At 37.1% G+C, this 23,581-nt stretch overlaps 1 protein-coding gene across 5 annotated transcripts in view; it reads right to left on the reverse strand.

Annotated features, from left to right (window-relative positions):
• Positions 1-23,581, reverse strand: part of TAOK3 (TAO kinase 3) — a 179,613-nt gene that overhangs the window by 90,902 nt on the left and 65,130 nt on the right. For 4 of the 5 annotated variants that reach the window (XM_042910243.1, XM_042910245.1, XM_042910246.1 and 1 more), the window contains one exon: positions 5,374-5,476. The exons of the other annotated variant lie outside the window; for it this stretch is intronic. The gene's annotated coding sequence lies outside the window, so the exon portion shown is untranslated. The remainder of the gene's footprint in view (positions 1-5,373; positions 5,477-23,581) is intronic. 5 annotated transcript variants of the gene reach the window in all.

Here is a 23,581-nt window from a genome sequence, read left to right on the forward strand (position 1 = left end):
CAGGCTCCAGGCTCTGAGCTGTCAGCACAGAGCCCAACGGGGGGGTTCAAACTCACAAACAGAACTGTGAGATCATGACCTGAGCTGAAATTGGATGCCCAACCGAGCCACCCAGGTGCCCCCAAATTCTTGACAGATATAGATGCAAAAACTTGTAACAAAATTACAGCAAATAAAATTCAATAACATATAAAATGGATAATATATCATGAGTAGGTGGGATTCATCCCAGAAATGCAAAGTTGGTTTAACACTCAAAAATCAATGTAATTCACCAAATCAACAATCTGAAAAAAAATGCAAAATGATCATCTCTATAGATGCAGAAAAATCATTTGACAAAATCCAATATTCAAACCTGATAAAAACTCTGAGCCAACCTGGAATAAAAGGTAATATCCCCAGCCTGATAAAAGAAATCTATGAAATATTTATAGGTAATATCAAAGACCAAATGATTTCCTCCTAAGATCAGGAATGAGGCAAGGAAGTCTGCTCTCAAGACTTGTCTGCAATATTGTGCTGGATGGTATGTAAGTGTAATAAGGCAAGAAAAAAGAAATTTAAAAAGCATCAAGATTGGAAAGAAGACGTTAGACTTTTACTGACAAATAACGTGATCACCTATGTAGAAAATTCAATGCAATCTACAAAAAGCTACTAGAATTAATAAGTGATTTTATCAAAGTGGCAGAATACAAGATCAATGTTTAAAACTCAGTTTTACTTTCATATATGAATGGAAATCAAATCTTTAAAACATCACAATAGCATCAAAAATATGAATCCATAGGGATAAATCTGACAAAGAATGTGCAAGATCTATACATTGAAAATTACAAAATAAAGGTGATAGAAATTAAAGACTGAAAAGAGAAATAACTGTGATTATAGGTCAGAAGAATCAATATTAATTGTTCTTTAGAAAAAGAAATTGAGAGGTTGATTCTAAAATGCATATGAAAATGCTAAAGGACATAAAATAAGCAAAACAACTTTGAAAAAGGACGACAAATTTGGAGGGCTGACATAATCTAATTGCAAGATTTATCCTAAGGCTATGGTTATCAAGGCAGGGTGATACTGTTATATATAGACAAACAAATCAGTGTAACGAAACAAAGTCCAGAAGAGACCCTCACATTTGTGAACAAATGATTTTGGACAAAGGTGTGAAGGTAACTCAGTGAAGAAAGTCTTCGATGAAGGGTGCTGGAAAAACTGTATAAACATATACAAAGAAAGGGATCTTCTTTGATCCATGCCTACCCATCACAAAAATTAACTCCAAACAGATTATAAAACTAAATGTAAAACATACAGTTAAAAATATCCTTGAAGAAAACATAAGAAAAATCTTTCTAATGTTGGGTCAGGCAAAGATTTCTTAGACATATAAAAAAAGCATAATCCATAAAAGAAGTAATTGATAAATTAGGCTTCATCAAGATTAAAAACATACTTTTTTGAAAGACCTCTGTTCAGAGAATGAAAAGCCAAGCCACAGATTGGAAGAAATTTTTGCAAAATATGTCTCATAATGGAATTGTATCCAGAAACTATGAAGAATCCTCAAAACTCAATAAAAAGAAAGTAAACAACCCAATTTTTTAAATGGGAAAAAGATTAGAGGCGCCTGGGTGGCTCACTCAGTTAAGTGTCTGACTCTTGGTTTCGGCTGAGGTCACGATCTCACAGCTTCGTGGGTTTGAGCCCCGTGTTAGGCTCTGCCCTGGCAGTGTGGAGCCTGTGTAGGATTCTCTTTCTCTCACCCTCTCTCTCTGCCCCTCTCCCACTTGTGCTGTCTCTGTCTCTCTCACAATAAATAAAAAAAACTTAAATTTTTTTTTCATGGGAAAAAGATTAAAATAGACACTTCACCAAGGAAGATATATGGATGGCAACTAAACAAAACAAAAGATGCTTAATATCACTATTCATTAGGGAGATACAAATTAAAACCTGAGGTTCTACTACATGCCTATTAGAATGGCTAACATGAAAAAGAATGGGCATACCAGGTGTTGGCAAGGGTGTCAAATACCTTTTTCACATACTGCTTGAGAGAATGTCAAAATGATAGAGTTTGGAAAAGTTTGGCAGCTTCTTAAAAAGCTAAACCTATATCTACCATATGATGTAGCCATTCCACTCCTCGGTATTTACCCAAGAAAAATGAAAGCATATGACCATACAAAGCCAGGTACACAAATGTTCATGGCAGCTCTATTTTTAATAGCCCCCAAATGCCCATCAACAAAGGAACAGATAAACAATTTGTGGTACATGCAGATAATAGAATGCATCACAGTGAGAAAATGAACTCCTGGCACATGCTACAATGTGAATGAAACTCAAAATAATTACATTGAGTGAAAAGAAGACAGCCCCCCCCCCCTGCCAAAAAAGGAGTACATACTTTATGATTTCATGTCTATAAAATTCTGGAAAATGCAAACTAATCTAAAGTAACAGAAAGCACATCAGTGGTTTCTTGGGGATAGGGTTGAATGAGAAGATGTAGGATGGAGGGATTAAAAAGGGGTATTAAGAAGCCTTTGGGAATGGTGGATAGATTTACTATCTTCACAGATACATATTTTGGTAAAAGATATTATATTCATTAAATATGTTCAGATTATTGTATGTCACTTATACATCAGTAAGGTTGTTTCAGAATGATTCAATAAACAAAACTGAAAGGCAAATGAAGTAGAAATAATTCTTGCAAAATATATGCTGGTTAAAAGTTATTCTTAATATCAGACAGGTGACTATATAAATTGATGAAAGATATTGAAGATGATGCAAACAAATGGAAAGAGATTCCATATTAATGAAATGGAAGAACCATATTATTAAAATATCCACACTACTCAAAGAAATCTATACATTTAATGCAATCCCTATCAAAATACCAACAACATTTTTCACAGAACTAGAACAAATAATACTAACATTTGTATTTGTATTTTTTGACAAAAAAGACCCCGAATAGCCAAAGCAATCTTGAGAAAGAAGAACAAAGCTGGAGTTATCACAATCTCAGATTTCAAGATACACTGCAAAGCTGTAGTAGTCAAAACAGAATTGTACTGACACAAAAAAAGACAAGATCAATAAAACAGGAGAAAGCACCCAGGAATAAACCCACGCTTACACAGCCAATTAATCTACTACAAAAGAGGCGACATTATACGATGGGAAAAAGACAGTCTCTTCAACAAATGGTGCTGGGAAAACTGGACAGCTACATGCAAAAGAATGAAACTATACCACTTTCTTACACCATACACAGAAATAAAATCAAAATGGATGAAAGACCTAAATGTGAGGCCCCAAACCATTAAACTCCTAGAAGAAAACATACAGGCAATATTTCCTTTGACATTGGCCATAAAAACATTTTTCTAGATAGGTCTTCTCAGGCAAGAGAAGAAAAAAAAAAAAGCAAAATTAAACTATTGGGACTACACCAAAATAAAAAGCTTTTGCACAGAGAAGGAAACCATCAACAAAATGACAAGGCAGTCTATTGAATGGGTAAAGATATTTGTGAATGATATACCTGATAAGGAGTTAATATCCAAAATATATAAAGAACTTACAGGACTCAACACCCAAAAAACTCAAATAGCCCAAGTAAAAAATGAGCAGAGAACCTGAAAAGACATTTTTCCAAAGAAGATATCCAGATGGCCAACAGATACATGAAAAGATGCTCAATATCTCTCATCACCAGGGAAATGCAAATCAAAATCACAATGAAATATCACCTTATACCTGTCAGAATGGCTAAAATCAAAACACAAGAAATAACAAGTATTGGTGAGGATGTGGATAAAAAGAAACACTCATGCACTGTTGGTGGGAATGCAAATTGGGGCAGTCACTGTGGAAAACAGTATAGAGATTCCTCAAGAAACTGAAATAGAATAACTATATGCTCCAGTAATGTCATTACTGGGTATTTACCCACTGAAAATAAAAAACTAATTCAATAAAATATATGCACGCCTATGTTTATTGAACCATTACCTACAACAGTCAAGATTCGGAAGCAACTAAAGTGTCCATAGATGAATGGATAAAGATGTGATGTGTACACACACACACACACACACACACACACACACACACACACAGGAATGTTACTCAGCTGTAAAAGTAAGAATGAGATCTTGCCATTCGCAACAACATGGATGGACCTAGTGGGTATAATGCAAAATGAAATAAGTCAGAGAAAGACAAATACCATACAATTTCACTCATATGTGGAATTTAAGAAACAAATGAAGAAAGGAAAAAAGAGACAAACAAACAAAACATTCTTAAATACAAAGAACAAACTGGTGGTTGTTGCTATAGGGGAGACGGGTGAGTGGAGGGGTTAAATAGATAAACACGGGATCAAGAGCACACTTATCTTGATGCATACTTAGTAATGTATTGAATCATTATACTGTACATACCTGAAACTAATATAACACTGTATGTTAATTATACTTCAATGAAAACATATATATAAGTAAGCACAAACATATATGTACATCCACCCACATAGTCCAAGGACGCAGATAGGAAATTTAAAAAATAATTAGCAGTGGCTACTAACGATATGAAATACATATAGTTTCACTAGTAATCAAAGAAGCAAAAACTAAAATAATCAGACAACTAATTTCATCTACTAAACTGACAAAGTAATAGAGAAAAGATACAGTTTTGGGTGAGGGTATAAGGAAACAGTCATTTTTACACATTGCCAGAAGAACAGAATGGGTACATTCTTGGACCAAGTAATATCCTTCTAGGAACTTATATAAGGCAATGTCCTTTTTGTTTTGTTCTAGCAAAAGAGGCAGGATGTAAGCAGGTAGAGGGATTTCCAAGTTTCGATTTCCGTACAGGCTTGTTTTATCTGAAGTGGGTGTAGGGATTTCAGGTAATTTTAAATTTTCTTCTTTCTGCTTATCTGTATTTTCTAAATTTTCTGCAAAGCCTATTACTTCTGTAATTACAGTAGAAGTGATATGAAAAATCTTATGTTACTTCAAAGTCTAATCATAAAGCTCTACAACAAAAAAGGCAGTATATATTTCCAGAAGATAATTTGATAATGGGAACCAAGAAAATTTAGGTAAGCATACTTCTTTTAAACAAATATTTCTCCAAATTGTAAGCTATAACTGAGAATGATGAAAATCTGTAAAAAAAAATAATTTGAAAGTAAAAAAATTTTATTCCAATTCAATATTTTTACTTTCCCATTTTTGTTAAAAATATAATAAATATTAACTATCGAAAAACCAGAAGACATAATCTCTTCCCGTTTTATAGAAGAAAGCTGCATCATGGATCTATGGATAATACCTTTTTGTGAATGGCACAAAATATACCGTATTGCTCAGATTCATCTTAGCAGCAAACCCTTTGTCCTCTTTTAAAACTTCAGTCTTTTGCATTTATGATGCACCTATGGAAAAAGAAGAATAAAACACCTAAGTGTAGAAGCAAAATTAAAGAGGCAACAATTGATCATATGGTAGTTTTAAGTATTTGCAAATGTAATATTATGAAGTTAAAACTTTTATCTTCATCTGTTTGTGATTATAAATGCAAAAGTAAGATTTTTCACATCAAAGGCTTAGGCTACACTTTCACAAGCAATCCCAGGGAAATAAAAGTGTCCTTAGATTTCAGAATCTATATTGAGACTTCCATTAGTTTGAGTCCAGGGAAACTCAATAGAGGCCACCAGTAGACAGGACTAATCTGACAGCATGTGGTGATGCTACTGATTGTCAGTAAGGCTTATATTCTAAATTGCTTTTTCAGTAGCCATGATGATTTACATTGACTCATCTATCTTCCCGTTCTTTGGCTCTCCTATAGCCGATCTTCTGCATTTGGGGGGTAATGATTATTCTTTATTTTCTATTAAAAAACTACATGCCCAATGTAGAAAATCTGGGAAAAATATACTATTATGAAGAAAAGCCCATAATCCTACCCAGGACAAAGTCCATTAACAATTTGGCATACTTTTCTCCATGCTTATGTTTATTTCTTCATGCTCATATTTATTTTATTATATATAGCTGAGATCATTTATACATATAATTCCATAGTCTATCTTTTATTTATTTATTTATTTTTAATGTTTATTTTTGAGAGAGAGACAGACACACAGAGTACAAGCAGGGGAGGGGCAGAGAGAGAGAGGGGGACACAGAATCCGAAGTAGGGTCCAGGCTCTGAGCTGTCAGCACAGAGCTCAATGTGGGGCTCAAACTCACGGAGAATGGGATCATGACTTGAGCCAAAGTTGGATGCATAACCAACTGAGCCATCCAGGCGCCCCCAACAGTCTACCTCTTTTATCTAATTCTGCATTATAAACATTTTGCCATTTTGTCACTGTTCAGAAAGATCACTTTAATGACTGCTCAGTGTGTATCTCCTTATTCATTCACAACTCTTTCTCCACAATTGGAAGCCAAGACTGTATTCAACTCTTTGTTGAACTATTAAATATTACTGTGTTTTGAAGATATTTAAGCGTATTATTCATCTATATTTTAGGGCTTTCTTTGGAATGGGTTCCTAGAACTAGAGTTATTTGGTCAAAGAATGTAAAAATTTAAAACATATAACATGTATAATGAAATAATTTTTAGGTAAGCAGACTGGCTTTGGAGATGAAGGCCTTATAGAGGGGAAAAAAATAGGAAAAAAGGTATTGACCTCCATTTTCACATTTTTCCTGTTCAGGATATCCCAATCTCCTCTCATGTCTATATTTACAAACTAAACTTTCTCATTATTTTTATTATTCCCTCTGATTCTATAGCTGTGGAATGTTTTAGGTTAAGTGGTAGGTAAAACTTGCCTGAGTTCTGTATCACATTTTACCTAACCATCAAACCAATCAATCACTGCCATGTCTGCATATCTACCTGCTAATATAGCCTGACTATAGCTTCAATAAGCTAAAATATTCATTAAGATATTAAATGAACACCAGTTGCAAGATTTCATTCTTTTTAATTTTTTAAATATTTTAATTTATTTTTTGAGACAGATCATGAGCGGGGGGGGGGGGGGGGGGGGGGGCAGAGAGAGAGGGAGACACAGAATCCGAAGCAGGCTCCAGGCTCCGAGCTGTCAGCACAGAGCCTGATGCGGGGCTCGGGCTCGAACTCACGGACTGTGAGACATGACCTGAGCTGAAGCCAGACGCTTAACCGACTGAGCCACCCAGGCGCCCCACCAGTTGCAAGATTTCTAAGTAAGTAATTTAAAATAAGGCATTTACTAACATCCTCATGTCCTAATTTCAGATGCAGGAGGAACTGTTCACTGGCATTTGGACATGCAATCGACACACATGGTTAGTATTTTTTTTTCCCTCTAAATACTCCTTCATTCTTACATAGTTTTCTCAAAATGTGTTCTTTATCTTCAGTTGCATAGCTCTATAAATATAATAAACTCTATGACTTCTAGAAATGAAACTTTCTTATTTTTTTTTCCCCCTGCTGGAAGACTGCATACGCTGTTGAGCCTGAAAACTATACTCAAGTTTGTCCATTACACCTAAGGGATGTTTCTCAGCTTTCTTCCATTTCACAAGCTCCCTTCTTTATAAATATCTCTTGAATTCCATAAAACTGTCTTGTTTTTCCAAATTATTCCTCCTATAGTTTCTCTTCTTTTCTCTGATCTCTAAATGAATGTTCCTCCAAGTATTCGCCCGAAGCTCCTGTGTGTGACTGCAAGCTGCTATCCTAATTTCTGTGCATTCAATGGGTCCCTGTAACTCTATGGCATCAGACTGTGCCAACCTCCTTTCCCAGCCCCATGCCCATATTTTCAAGTATGTTTTTGGTTTCTCCCCTCACATACACTTCAGGTTAACTTTGACCCTTCCCTATTCCCTGTCTCAGTTAATTTATAATTCTGCTTCAAATATTTCTTTTAATCTGTTCTTCACTTTCCATTTCTGTTATCTCTTTCCTCTGCCTCTTCTTGGTGAGATTCTATTCTATCTTTTCTGGAATTCATCTTAAAAACATTATTATCATAATCATCTTCCTGAAGCAAAGTTCAGATAATATCACATCTCTGCTCAAAATCTTTCAATGTCTCCCTACAGCCTACAGTATAAAGAATAACTTTACCTAACTAAGATTCAAAGCTGGCCTCATTTTGTAGCAATGTGGATGGAACTGGAGAGTGTTATGCTAAGTGAAATAAGTCATACAGAGAAAGACAGATACCATATGTTTTCACTCTTATGTGGATACTGAGAAACTTAACAGAAGACCATGGGGGAGGGGAAGGAAAAAAAAAAGGTGGAGATGGAGGGAGCCAAACCATAAGAGACTCTTAAAAACTGAGAATAAACTGAGGATTGATGGGGGGTGGGAGGGAGGGGAGGATGGGTGATGGGCATTGAGGAGGGCACCTGTTGGGATGAGCACTGGGTGTTGTATGGAAACCAATTTGACAATAAATTCCATATAAATAAAAAAACAAAAACAAAAACAAAAAACAAAACAAAGCTGGCCTCAAACCACTTTTCTAACCAAAATTCTTCAACTCCATAATCAGGAAAAAATGAATTACTATTCAGTTACATTTTCAGACCTTTGTCTTTGCTTATGCTATTCCCTCTAACTAGAATATCCAAACTCCAAAACCACTTTCACAGCCCAGCTGAACATCACCCCTGGTATAAGACCTATTATTTTCTCCCTTTGCTTTGGTTTTAAATATATATATATTATTTATATATAAAAAATATATAAATATATATTATATATAATATATATATTATATTTATATTATTTATATTATATATAATATATATTATACTTATATATATTATATATATTATATTTATATTATATATTTATACATATAAATATTTAAATATACACATAATAAGTATATATATAGTGTGTATATATACATGTATATATACATGTATATATACATAATACTCTAACTGGATGGCAAGTGCTTCTTCACAGGTGGATACGTGTCTAAATCTGTTTTGATTAATCATTGTATCCCATGACATCTTTTAAAAAAGTGGGTTTTTTTAAAGATATAATTCACATAAAGATATGCAATTCAACCATTTAAAGTGTACAATTCAATGTTGTTGTTGTTTTTTAGCACATTCACAGGTATGTGCAATCATCACCATGGTCAATTTTAGAATACTTTCATCACCACATAAAGAAGTCCCATATCCATTAGCTATTACCCTCCCACCCTTCCATTCCTGAGCAACCACTAGTCTACTTTCAGTCTCTATAGATTTCCCTGTTCTGGACATTTCCTTTGAATCATCTTTTGTGACTGACTTCTTTCACTTGGCATGCTGTTTTGAAGGTTTATCCATGTTGTAGCATGAATCAGTATTTAATTTCTTTTATTGCTGAATAAAACTCCATTATATATATAAATATACCACATTTTGTTTATCCACTTATAAGTGGATGGACATTTCAGGTTGTTTCTACATTTTGGCTACCATGAATAATGCTGTTATAATCACTTGCGTACAATTTTTTGTGTGGACATACATTTTCATTTGTCCTGATTATATACCCAAGGGTCGAATTGCTGGGCCCTGTGACATCTTTACAGAGCAAGTACTCTACAAAAATCTGCTGATATCTCTTTCCCTTTCCCATCCCAATCTTACTCTAAAAATGATCTTTAAATTCATCCTTCCCTCCAAACATGAACAAGGACATTTTTCCTTCCAAGAGGATGGCATTTTAAGAATTAACTGAAGATGAAATGCTAGGCATGGAATTATTGTCTCCCCTTCCTTGACCTCTTGCAACCTCAGGTACTGCATTTATAGTGAGAACTGAGAACTGTGCCAAGAATGCAGTATTTCTGGTCTTAGGCCCTTGGGCCAACAGAACCATCCAGCTTGCTGAGAGTAGATGATTTCATCAGAGATGCGCAACTGAAATGATTTTCTTCACTCTTTAAGAAATGGAAATCTTTCAACAATGGCAATCAAATAAATTATTTTTCTACAGACACTCTAACTTAATGTAAGTAAGAACACTTGATAGAGAGTAGAAATAGAATTATTTTTCAGAAGTTCCCTTTTCCCAGAAACTTTCAAGAAAGGTAATTCTCGGAAGGTCTTAGTTGACTTTCAACATTGTAATCACACTACATGAACAATAAACCTGAAACCAACTAGTTTGAACAACAACAAAAAACTACAATATTTCAGCATTAGGGAGTAAGAATCAGAATGTTTCATATTGGAAAGATTTTAAAGATCAGACCCTTCAACTTTTTTTTTTTTTTAAACCAAATCTCAGACAAGGGTCAAATCACACCTATGCAGTAGTGTGACCCAGAATTAAAACCCAGGTCTTCTGATTCCCCATTCCAGAAAACTTCCTTCTAAATCAAGCTGCCCAAGGCAGACTTCAAAACACCAAAAAGTTTTCCGATTTTGCTATATAGTGGAGGGTAATTAAACATAAAATTGGACTTCTGTGTTATTATTTCTCCAAAAGACCTCATAACACTTGAGTATGCAGTGGTGGATTTAGTTCTTATATAGACTGAAGCATAAACAAATTTAGGGATCTATTTAAGAAAACATTTTACAAAACAGGGGTGCACGGATGGCTCAGTCAGTTAAGCATTAGACTCTTGATCTCAGCTCAGGTCTTGATCTCAGGGTGGTGAGTTCAAGCCTCGCATTGGGCTCCACACTGGGCATGAAGCCTACTTTTGAAAAAAAAAAAAAAGAAAAGAAGAAAAAGAAAAAAAACATTTTACGAAATTCCCATACAGAAATAGATATTAGGGCCTTAGAAGGGGCTGGTGCATACGAAGGGCTCTGAAACTTAAGCCTCACTATAAATTAGCCTATGTAAATTCTTTAAAAAAAAAAAAAGTTCATTTATTTGAGAGAGTGCGAGCATATGAGTGGGTGGGAGGGGGGGTACGTGGCAGAGAGAGAGGGAGAGGGAATCCCAAGCAGGCTTCATGCTGTCAGCACAGAGCCCAACATGGGGCTCGACCTCACCAGCCATGATACCATAACCTGAGCCAAAACCAAGAGTTGGACGCTTACCTGACTGAGGTGGTTTACAAAGGTGCCACCCAGACACCCCAGCCAGCCTGTGTAAAATCCTATTATTTCATTCATTATCTTGCTCCCAGAGGGAGACAGAGGCAGGTAAAATCTTCATTTTACAGCAATGAAAAATGAAGTACAATTAGGTGATGGGATGTTTTCAAAGTCAAGACTAGACCAGTTTTTCTCCCTTTTTTATACTACAACTATCTTTATAGACTTGAAGAAAATTGTTTTTAAAGAAAGAAACAGAAAACTGTTTTGGTTAGTTGCTGCTACTGTCTGCCACTAATATTTACTTGTTATTCTGAAGTAAGAAACCTTTTTTATGATACTTTTACTTTGAAAATAAAACTAGATGCTAGTTGCTTTTTATGCCATTGTGATCATATATCATAACTGGAAAGGGACTTTAAAGTCATCTAATTTCTACTTAGCAAATAATGCAGAAGTGGCTGGAGTTTATTATCATAACAATGATAAATTTTAGTCTACTCTTGGGTCAAATGATATTAAATATTGTAAAGAAGCCTCTTCCAAGTCACCCTTTAAGAGCTTATGTGTGCTAAAAAGTAATTATATCAATTATTTTGGTTTCTTAATAGATATTATTTTCTCCTTCTGTAAAAAAAGATGTTTAGATTGAGAGAGGAAAGGAGAAGCTCCTTTGGATTTCTTAAATTTATTGAAATTATTGTTCTGATACTTTGATACAAGGCTGGCAACTTGAAATCAAGGATGTATCAATTTGGGGGAAAATGGTACTTAACAGGAGTCAAGACCAGTACAAAAATGGTGCTGATATGTCTCCACAAATCCCAAACTATTCTAAATTTTTTTTTAATGTTTATTTATTTTTGACAGAAAAGAGACAGAATGCGAGTGGGTTAGGGGCAGAGAGAGAGGGAGACACAGAAGCAGAAGCAGGCTCCAGGCTCTGAGCTGTCAGCACAGAGCCCGACGTGGGGCTCGAACTCACGAGCTGTGAGATCATGACCTGAGCCGAAGTCGGATGCTCAACCAACTGAGCCACCCAGGCGTCCCCCAAACTATTCTAAAAGATTTGACTAGGCTTGAAGTTTTCACTTTGCCCTATATCTTAACCATATGTATGGCTTTACATCATTGTAATGCATAATGATAATTTACTCTTTCAAAGAGTTTCTTAAACTTGGTGGATATTCAAGTCCTTTAAAAAAGTTCTTACAGATCTCTAACATCTTCTTAGTTTTAGTCATCCACTTCATTTATTTATTCATCTATTCATTCATTCAGCGAATATTTATTAAGGACCTAACACATGTCCTGTACTGAACAAGGCTTTAGGTTCTTCTCTCTACTCAGAGAGCTTATACTCTAGTGGAGAGAGACACATGAATATTGATACTTCAAGTAGTAATAAATATTATAAAGAAAAAATAAAGCCAAGGTCAGTGGTCAGGGTAGATCTCTCAGATAACTTAAAAGCTGATGGAGGCCTAAAGGCTAAAGGAAGTGAAGTAAAAGCCATAAAGATACGTGGCAAAAAGGGCAATCCAGGCAGAGGGTCTAGCAAGACTGCTTGGTGTATTCCAAGAAAAGTCAGGCTGGTGTGGCTAGAACAGAGTGAGCCATGGGGAGTGTGACAGGGGAGGAGACAAGGTCTTCATAACATGATTAAGACTTTGGATTTTATCAAAGGACCACTCTGACTACTGCGTGGAAAGCAGATTATATGGGAGCGTGGTTAAAAACAGGGAGCCCTGGAAAAATCATTACGAAGTCCAAGCAAGAAATGGTGGTAGTTGGTACCAAGGTGGAGGAGATGGTGGTGGAGGTAGTGAGAAGTGGCTTAATTCTGGAATAACTTCTGGAATAGACAATGGGCTTTGGTGCTTTAGCTGAGTAAGAAAGAGGAGAGAGAAAGGAAGAGAGACTTGAAAGTTTGTGTGGCCTGAGCTACTGAAACTACCCATTTACAAAACTGTAATAAACTTCTTACAGCTTTTGTACAACTTCTAAAACAAGTTTACAAACATTCCACAAATCAAAGTTAACAACACTGATTTGATATAATAGATGTTATTATTTTGTTGCTACAGTAGCCCCCCAAACAAATACGGTCTTATGTTTATTCACCATGTGATGGCTTAATTCTCCCACCACTTGTCTCTACCTGTACTCCTGGGGAAAATTCATTTACACAGCTTGACTTTACATCATCTGGTCTTCCCAAGTCAAGAATCCAACATCTATGCATTAATTCCATTTCCATACTTTTCTTATTACTCTGAGACAGAGTAGTACCACTTGGCACTGGGGCTATGGCAAACACAAACTCACATCCAGAAATAATAGCAAATCATAGAAGTTTGGCAATAAGGTGGCTATCTACATGCTCCACTATGCATTTTTTAAAGGAGATAATCATCAAAATGAAAACATAACAAAAAAAATCTCACAGAGAATTTTTAGAGCTATTTTCAAGTCTTCCAATTCCCAGGAGTCAATGGATCTACTTGAAAACACTTTACAATGGAGTCATATCTTACCCAAGGTGGTTGAGTTCAAAGGTGGACATTTAAGGCCAAAACTGCATATAGTGCAAATTATCCTTGAAAATGCCAGTATACAGTTGGTCTTTGAACAACTCAGGGGTTAGGGGTTCTGACCCCCCGATGCTGCCAAAAATCTGTGTATAGCTTTTGACTGCCCCCAAACTTAACTATTAATAGCCTACTGTTGAGTAGAAGCTTTACTGATAACAAAACAGTTCATTTCGTATATGTACTATATACTGTATTCTTTTGATAAAGCCAGAGGAAAGAAAATGTCATTAATCATAAGGAAGTGAAAATACACTTATAGTACTCTACTGTTTTGCTTTTTTATTTACGTAGTCTGAGAGACAGAGACAGAGACAGAGAGAGAGAGAGAGAGAGAGAGAGAACACACGCATGTGAGGGGCAGAGAGAAGGAGAGATAGAAGCCCAAGCAGGTTCCATGTCATCAGCGCAGAGCCTGATGCAGGGCTTGAACTCATGAACCATGAGATCATGACCTGAGCCAAGATCAAGAGACAGATGCTCAACGAATCGCACCATCCAGGTGCCCCTCTGCTGTTTTTAATTAATTAATTAATTAATTATTTTTTAATTTTTTAAATGTTTTTATTTATTTTTGAAGGAGAGACAGACAGAGCATGAGCGGGGGAGGAGCAGAGAGAGAGGGAGACACAGAATTCAAAGCAGGCTCCAGGCTCTAAGCTGTCAGCACAGAGCCTGATGTGGGGCTCGAACCCACAAACTGTGAGATCATGACCTGAGCCGAAGCCGGATGGTCAACCAACTGAGCCACCCAGGCGCCCCTCTACTGTTTTTTATTTCAAAAATCTGCAGATAAGTGGAGCCATGCAGTTCAAACGTATGTTGTTCAAGGGCCAACTATATATGGTTTTGTTTATAAAATCCTTTAAATTAATGCTTGTGCACAGGTAAGTGTGGGAGTCATTGAGCTAGTCTAAAGGAGAACAAGAAAAGTTTATAAAAATAAATCTTTAGAAAAAAATTCTTCGTTTTCAAATTTTTAAAAAATTTTTGATTTTTAATTTACTTCAATTCCAGTATAGTTAACATACAGTGTTATATTAGTTCCAGTATAAAAATAATTCTTAGGAAGTCTAGTGAAGCCTACGGATACCTTCTCAGAACAATGTTTTAAATGAAAAAAAATTAGCCACTTAGAATTACAAAGGAAACCAGTTATATTGAAATAATCTTATCAAAATATTTAAAAAAATTGTGATTTAGTAATATGTATGCTTCTTTATTAATTTAGTAGGTTGTCTAATAAACTGTAACAATTTCAAAAAGCAATATCAACATAAATAATATTTTGAGATTTCTGTAACTGTAATATGTTTTAAAATACCTACTGGTGGCTGATGACGAAGTCCCAGATATTGTTAATACTTGTGTGGTTTGTTGCTAACATTAATAAATTAGAGGTTAGGGGCGCCTGGGATGGCTCCGTCGGTTAAGCGTCCGACTCCAGCTCAGGTCATGATCTCCGTGGTCCGTGAGTTCAAGCCCCGTGTTGGGCTCTGTTGCTGACAGCTCAGAGCCTGGAGCCTGCTTCAGATTCTGTGTATCTCTCTCTGTGCCCCTCTCCCCACTCACACCCTGTCTCTCTCTTTCTCTCTCAAAAACAAATAAATGTTAAAAAAAAATTAGAGGTTAGTAAAAACAAAACTGAATGTTTTCTAACACATTCCTCGAGCTACAGAAATCTGGGTATTCAAACCATTCTCTCTTCAAAAGAAAACCAGTATAAATGGGTACTGCTGGGGAATTCTAAAGAGTTCCTGACTATCTACAGAGTTTAATCCATTCTGTTTCCTATCAAGCTTCCATAACTTCTATTAGTAGAAATTAACAGAATGTTGTGAGTATTAAATAACATATGCTGAGCACATAGTGGATGCAGGAAAAAGATTTGCTAGATGTTAACATAATTCTAACTTGATCACATTTGTATCACATGCATTGTTATTTGAAAAGTTGTGGAGAGGAACCTGGCATTTCCCCCTGCGGTTCCACTAAATAGCCCTCACTCCTATACCTTTTGGCATTAGTAGTCCCATTTCTATAGAATTACTTCATTATGTTTTAGGAGTTGAAATGCATGTATGATGCTACGCCACTAGAAGTCTCTATCAGGGCTTTTGGTTGCAAATGACAGAAACCGACTCTAGTCAACTTAGGCCAGACATTTGTTTATAGATGTGATATTTTGATTTGTAATAAGATGTGTGTGTGTGTGTATTATATTATATTATATTAGGTCTTCATCTGGCATAGAATCCCTAAAACCCTTAGAATTTCCTAAGTGACAAGAGCAATAAAGGTAGAAAGCCTGTTGTTTTTCATAAGAAGCCCCTTTCAACCACACCTGAGTTTCTGTTAATGAAGTGACTTTTGGAAAGCCCCTATGGATGGGAAGTAGTTGTCAGGGCAACCAACCCTGATTAGAAGGTGGGAAATTTTCAGCCACATCTCCTGACCTCAGGGAGGAGGGTGGGGCTGGAGATAAAGAATTCAGTCACCAATGACATAGGATTTAATCAATCATGCTTATGGAATAAGGTCTCCATAAAACTCCCAAAAAGGAGTCTGGAGAGCTGCCAGGTTGGTGAACGCATCCACATCTGGGAGAGTGGCACGCCCCAGTTCCATGGGGACAGAAGTTCCTGCACAGGGGATCCTTCCAGACCTCACCCTATGGGCCTCTTCATCTGGCTATTTGTATCCTTTATAATATTCTTTACAACAAACTAGTAAATATAAGTGGATGTTTCTGTGAGTTCTGTGAGCCAATTGGCCAATTAATTGAACCTGAGGAGGGGGTTGTGGGAAGCTCCAATATGTAGCTGGTCAGTCAGAAGCAGTGGCAACAACTCAGACTTGCAGCAGGCATCTTAAGTGGGGGGAAGGGGGGCAGTCTGGTAGGATTGAGCTCTTGACCTGTGGGATCTGACGCTGTCTCCAGGTAGAGAGTGTCAGAATTGAGTTAATTGTTTGGTGGTTTTGGAAAACACACATCGGAATAGGCTATCTCAGGATGAACCAGAAAGCTCAGAAAATGGGCAGGCCCCTAAAAGGGCAAATGCATATTCAAGATCATGCCACAGTAAATGTCTGAGATGCTACTGCTACTTTGCTTTACTATACTCTTGACTCCTTTGCAACTGCCACAAACCATACCTATCTATTGTGCCCCGAGCTCTCAAGATTCAGGGTCCTGGGTTGGGGCATCCGATTGACCGAGGTCACATGTCCATATGCCAGCTGCCAGGCAACTGGGAAAGAAATATCTACCTGTACTTCTTCCATATCCATAGCAGAAGGACTAACATTGCCTCCTTTCTATAAAAAAAGTCTTTAAAAAAATTTTTTTTTGAGAGACAGAGAGACAGTGCATACACTCACACAGGGGAGGGAGACACAGAATCTGAAGTAGGCTCCAGGCTCCGAGAGGTCAGCACAGAGCTGTGAGATCATGACCTGAGCTGAAGTAGGACACTTAACCAATTGAGCCACACAGGCGCCCCACCTCTTTTCTATTCAAAACAGGATAATGTTCAAGCAATGGGCAACCCACCCTATAAGCATCTACTCATTAATGATCAAAAGCCAAATCACAACTCAGAAGTGACAAACTTGGATTTGCAGCATTCCAGTATTTAATTCTGTCTCCTTAATCAATTTCCTTTAACCTAAGTTTTATTTATTTTTAAGTTTTATTTCTTTAAGTTTCTTCTGTATCTACAAAATCTTACTCTTCTCATGAGTTTAATAAGAGGTGTAGTGACCCCAGAGTAGTGCTCAACTAGTCATTCATTCATTTATTCATTCAACATCTACTAGATATTCATTATCCTTAAGACATCATGCTAGGGGTTGAAAAATATGTAACACAGAAACTAATTATCTAGAACCAGTGACTGTTGCAAGTAGTGTGGAGGTTCAAAGGAGGTAAAAAGAACCAACTCTCTAAAGAATGGGGGATAGGGGTGGGCAGGTGATTGATGCGTTCATGGAAGAGTGACATTTGGATTGCTCTGTAAAGAACAGGTAGAATTTTCAGGAAATGCTGTGAGCATATGATGGGAGGTTGTAGCATGTTAGGAAATGGCAAGTAACTTAAGTTCTGCAGATCTGGGGCAAGAATCCTTTAGAAACAAAGGTGGAAGAGTCTTAAATATCATGCAAAGGATTTTAAGCTTTTTTCTGCAATGATGAAAAACCATTATTAGACTCAGTCTTCAAGAATAATACTGTAGTTGTCTGGCAGTAATACACAGGCTGAACTAGGAAGATTTTGTTTAAAAACATTACACACACATCATAGAAAAAATTGGAAGAATATAGACTGAAATGTTAATAGTGGTTATATTTGAGTATTGGGAATACAGGCATTTTCTGTTTTCTTTTTACTTTTCTGTATTTTCTATATTTTCTCCATTGAACGTATGTTATTTTGTAATGAAACATTAAGTAAAAAATATTTTTAAAAGGTTGAATTGGAATAGAAGGAGACTAGATCAGGAAGGTCAGGTTAGGGCTACCAAACAAGAAAGAATAATAATCTTATCCTAGAATGTTGGCAATGAAATTGAAAGCAGAAGGTAGATACCATGACTCTGGATGCAAGAATAACACAATAATAACATGACTTAGAGTCAGCAATTGACTGGCTGAATAGCCTGGAAAAGACATGGAAATCAAAGTTAGCTCTGAGGCTCTGAGAACAAGTGACCGAGGAGGCAACTGTTCTGTGAACAAAAATAGGGAATTTAGTAGAAGGGACAAGTTCAATGGTAGAAAGATGAGTGTTTTCTTGCCAAATGGACTTTTAAGTGCTAGACGCACATCCAAGGAGAGATATACAGCAAGCAGTAAGAAATGAAGGTTGGAATTCGGGGGAAATGTTGGAGCTAGACATTCAGATCTGGAACTATTTGTATAAGGTAGATGAGAAACTCAAGAAGGAACTATGGTAACTCAGGTAAAGAATGGAGAGAAAAGAGAAGGCTGAGAATGAAATCTTGGAAAAATATTTTGAAGTTGAAATCTTAGTGAACGTTAGATAAATGCTAAGTCAATATTATATTTCTATAATCAGGCATTCTCTCCATTATACTCAATTTAATCAAAAGGCCCTAAGTCTAACAAAGTGAGATGAACAGTCAAAAAAAAATACTATCAGAAATAAAATTTAGATTTTTGTATGACTGGCTTTTGCTTCATGTTAATTATATAAAAAAAAGTCCCCTGTCGTTAGAAATGTATTTTTTGAAAAGAAAATATGTGCAGTATAGCAATAAAGTGAACCAACTGATATATTAATTAACATATATGTTTAATTTTTTTTACCATCTTTTTGTAGTCAGAATTTTAGATTTAGAATGTATCTAAGGTGGGCTCAAAGAAGTTAAGTTGCTTTTAACTTTAATATTAATGATTTGGTACTCGTGCCATTATAGTCTAGATTGAATTCCTGATCAGAGAATGGTTATGACGGGGAACAGCATCATGGTACAGTCGAAGAACTCTGCACTGGAAGACAGGAGCTGCAGATCCTAGTCCCATATTGGTCTCTAAATGGCTCTGTGGCACTGATCAAGTTCTTTAATTTCTCTAAGCCTCACTTTCCCGGTCTTGGGCCTAGTTGAGAATATTTCTAAGTTCTATTCCAACTCTAAAATTGTATGATTTTGGCAGGTTTCTCGATTTAAAATCTTGAATTCAGATTCACACACATAAAAATGCCCTGAGTTCAATATAACTAAAGTTCCCTGCAATCTTCACTTTAATTGTTCCAAAGTCAAATAAAAGAAAAACCCAAGATGTAAACGCTTTTAGTCTCTGCAAATTTTACCTGCCACTGATCACCAAATACATGAAGGCACTGTGAGAGCCCTGTATTTATACCTTTTGACTCCCTGCTACAGGATTACAATGGCAGACATTGGAGATAATAGAACATGCAGAAATAAGAGCTTCGAAAATAAACCTTCTTACAGCTAATGAAGGATTATCTGGCATGCAATTTTTCTAAAATGTCACAGCTATTAGCAAGTCCCTTTTGTGTTTGTTTGGGACTATTTCTCTTCTGTCTTCACTTTACTGCCCTGAAAATAGAAGTTTTCTTGAAGCACAATCAGATTTAGGGACCCCAAAACTTCAAAATTAAACTTCTATTTACTTCTTGGAAAAGGTCTACTTGGCCTCTGCTATGAACTGAATTGTGTCCCTCCCCCCACCCCCAAATTCATATTTTCAAATTCCAACATCTAAAATTGACTGCAGGGGCGCCTGGGTGGCGCAGTCGGTTAAGCGTCCGACTTCAGCCAGGTCACGATCTCGCGGTCTGTGAGTTCGAGCCCCGCGTCAGGCTCTGGGCTGATGGCTCGGAGCCTGGAGCCTGTTTCAGATTCTGTGTCTCCCTCTCTCTCTGCCCCTCCCCCGTTCATGCTCTGTCTCTCTCTGTCCCAAAAATAAATAAAAAACGTTGAAAAAAAAAATAAAATTGACTGCATATGGAGATAGGGCTTTTGGGAGGTAATTAAGGTTAAATGAAGTCATAAGGGTGGGACCCTAATTCAATGGGACTTGTGGCTTTATAAGAAGAGGAAAAGGGGCGCCTGGGTGGCTCGGTTGGTTGGGTGTCCGACTTCGGCTCAGGTCATGATCTCGCAGACCATGAGTTCGAGCCCCGCGTAGGGCTCTGGGCTGATGGCTCAGAGCCTGGAGCCTGCTTCTGATTCTGTGTCTCCCTCTCTATCTGCCCCTCCCCCGTTCATGTTCTGTCTCTCTCTGTCTCAAAAATAAACGTGTAAAAAAAAAAAAAAAAAAAAGAGGAAAAGAGAATGGTCTCAAATCTCTCTCTCTTTCCACCCCGCTCCCTGCCCCTCTCTCTCCCTTCCTGTCTCTCTCCCCCTCCCTCCCTTCCTCTCCCTCCCTCTCTCTCTCCCTGTTTCACTCCCTTCCTCTCTCCCTTCCTTCCTCCCTTACACTGGCAAGAAGGGAAGTCCATTTGAATATAGCTCCAGAAGGTGGTCATTCTGCAGGCCAGGAAGAGAGATGTCACCAGAAACTTAATCTGTTGGCACCTTGATTGTAGACTTCCTAGACTCCAGAACTGTGAGAAAAGTAATTTCTCTTTTTTAAGCTACCCAGTGTGTGGTATTTTGTTATACCAGCCTGAGCAGACTATGAAAGCCTTCTTCTTCTTCTTTTTTTCCCTACATGTTTATTTATTTATTTTTGAGTGACAGGGAGGGAGGGAGGGAGGGAGGAAGAGGGGGGAGGGAGGGAGGGAGGGAGAGAGAGAGAGAGAGAGAGAGGCAGGCAGAGAGAGAGGGAGAGAAAATCCCAAACAGGCTCCATGCTAACAGCACGGAGCCTGATGTGGGGCTCCAGTCTCAATCTCAGGAACCTTGAGATCATGACCTGAGCTGAAATCGAGAGTCCTAAGTTTAGATGACTGAGCCACCCAGGCACCACATACTAACAGAGCATTCTTTAAGAATTTTTGGAGTAAGATTTGGGCAATATTCAAATGGCTACTAAATTAATAGTGAAAATGCATTCTTTTTCAGGTAGCTAGAGAAACTGATCCTTTCATAATCCTTTTCCTTTTAAAAATATATCTTGATAATTCAAAGAACTGGGTAGAAATACTATTCTTTGAACCAGAAGAAAAAGTTCACAATGATTTCATTATAATAGAAACGTAAAAAACACACAAGTCAGTAATTAGAGTATGCATACTTGATTAAGCATAAAATCCTGACCTAAAATCTGTTTCGAAAGAGTCTTTACATTTATTTGATCTTTCAACAATACTGCCTCTGAATATGAACTTTGAATGTGTAAGTTCCACAAGATATAAGTGATTACAAGTACTTTCTTGTTCAAGTATTTAAAGCAACTTCTTCATGATTGAGTCGGACTTGAAATTCAGAAACTGAATGAACTCTGTCAGTTCTCTACATATCACCTGATTTCAAAAACTCTTTAAAGCTGTTTATGAATGGAATCCATCCCCTATACTACTGCCAGCCATTATCAGCCTGAAAGTAAAATCTGACCATGCCACTCTCCAGCTTAAAACCCTTTAATCCCGTCATGTACAGGATATAAAATCCAAGCTCCTTGTAGATAGATGGCAAATGAAATCCTCTGTGATCTGCTTCTTGTCTGCTCTTGCCCCTTGTCCTTCGTAACTGCAGGTCCTCACACGGGGTGCCCCAGCTATTTCTAACTACTTCGTTGGGATATCAAGAAGTTACCCCTTGGTGGCGGCCCTGGGTGGCTCGGTCAGTTAAACGCCCGACTTCGGCTCAGGTCGTGATCTCGCGGTTTGTGGGTTCGAGCCCCATGTCGGGCTCTATGCTGACAGCTTGGAGCCTGGAGCCTGCTTCAGTTTCTGTGTCTCCCTCTCTCTCTCCCCTGCTCGTGCCCGTCTCTCTGTGTCTCTCAAAAATAAACATTAAAAAATTTTTAAAAAAAGGAAAAGAAAAAGTGGTACCTGTTGGCAACCTGTTTCTTCTCCTTTTCCCTAGACAACTAGAAAGCATTCAAGAATCTGCTCAGATAGTACCACTTCAGGGTAACGTTCCTGATTGTCCCCTAAGCTGGGGTGGGTTTTTTTCCCACAGAAGGATGTGGTAACCATTTCTCATATACACGGTATAAACACAAGATTTAGATTATCTTAGGTAAATGTCTCCCATTAGGACCATAAACTGCTAAAGGACTGAGATAATATTTATATCATCAGTGTCTAAAATACTGGCTGGTACCATGCAGGTGCTGTTGAATTATATGAATTCATGTATCAAATATATTAAAACATTTTTTTAAGGAATATTATAGCAGATATTTTTGTTAAGCAAGTAACCATCACTACTTAATGTGCTTTTTTTTTTTTTTTTAAGAGAGAGAGAGAGAGAGAGAGCAGGGGAGAGGGGCAGAAGGAGAAAGAGAGAATCTTAAGCAGGCTCCACATGTGGAGCCTGATGTGGGGCTCGATCCTATGATCCTGGGATCATGACTTGAGCCGAAATCAAGAGTTGGATGCTCAACTGACTGAGCCACCCAGGCACCCCCTTAATGTGTTTTTTATTTTTTTTAAGTTTATTTATTTTTGAGAGAGACAGAGAGAGTGTGAGCAGGGGGGAGGGCAGAGAGAGACAGGGAGAGAGGGAGAATCCCAAGTAGGCTCTGGGTGGTCAATGAATGGGGCTCAAACCCACCAAACCACGAGATCATGACCTGAGCCAAAATCAAGAGTTGGACGTTCAACCGACTGAGCCACCCCATTGCCCCAATATGTTTTTTAAATTATTATTTCTACAGGTTGCTTTACCTAAATGAATCTGACCCTTATTGTGGAAATTTAGTATTTTACTGAACAACATGGTACCCAAATGTTAATAATTTCAGAATTATCAGTACTCTCAACTTACTTGTTCAAAAACCTATCTATTTTAATGGATGTCTTAAAAAAAACTGGCAGTTGATATTATCCCATTTTAACATCTAGAAAACTCTTTGGAGTCCAAGTCTATACATATTCATTTTTAAAAAGTGAAATAACAGCTATATTACATGTTAAAAACTTAATTCTGCTCTGCAATATTTTTTCCTCATGGACAGTCATAATACATGATAGCCATACATTAAGTAGTTTACAATCTAACAGTTAGGCCTGCCTTCAGTCAGCAAGTCCAAATTATCATTTACACTGGTTTATAGGACATCATTCAGTCTTTTATTAGGATTTTAAAATATTCATTCATTGTTGCCTTTATAAATGACCTAATTTTAGGACAAATATAATAGAGAAAATCAACAAGCATTTATTTTAGACTACTATAGGTCCTAAAGATAGAAAAGTTAC

The sequence above is a fragment of the Panthera leo genome, chromosome D3, assembly GCF_018350215.1.
Source record: "Panthera leo isolate Ple1 chromosome D3, P.leo_Ple1_pat1.1, whole genome shotgun sequence".
NCBI lineage: Eukaryota > Metazoa > Chordata > Mammalia > Carnivora > Felidae > Panthera > Panthera leo.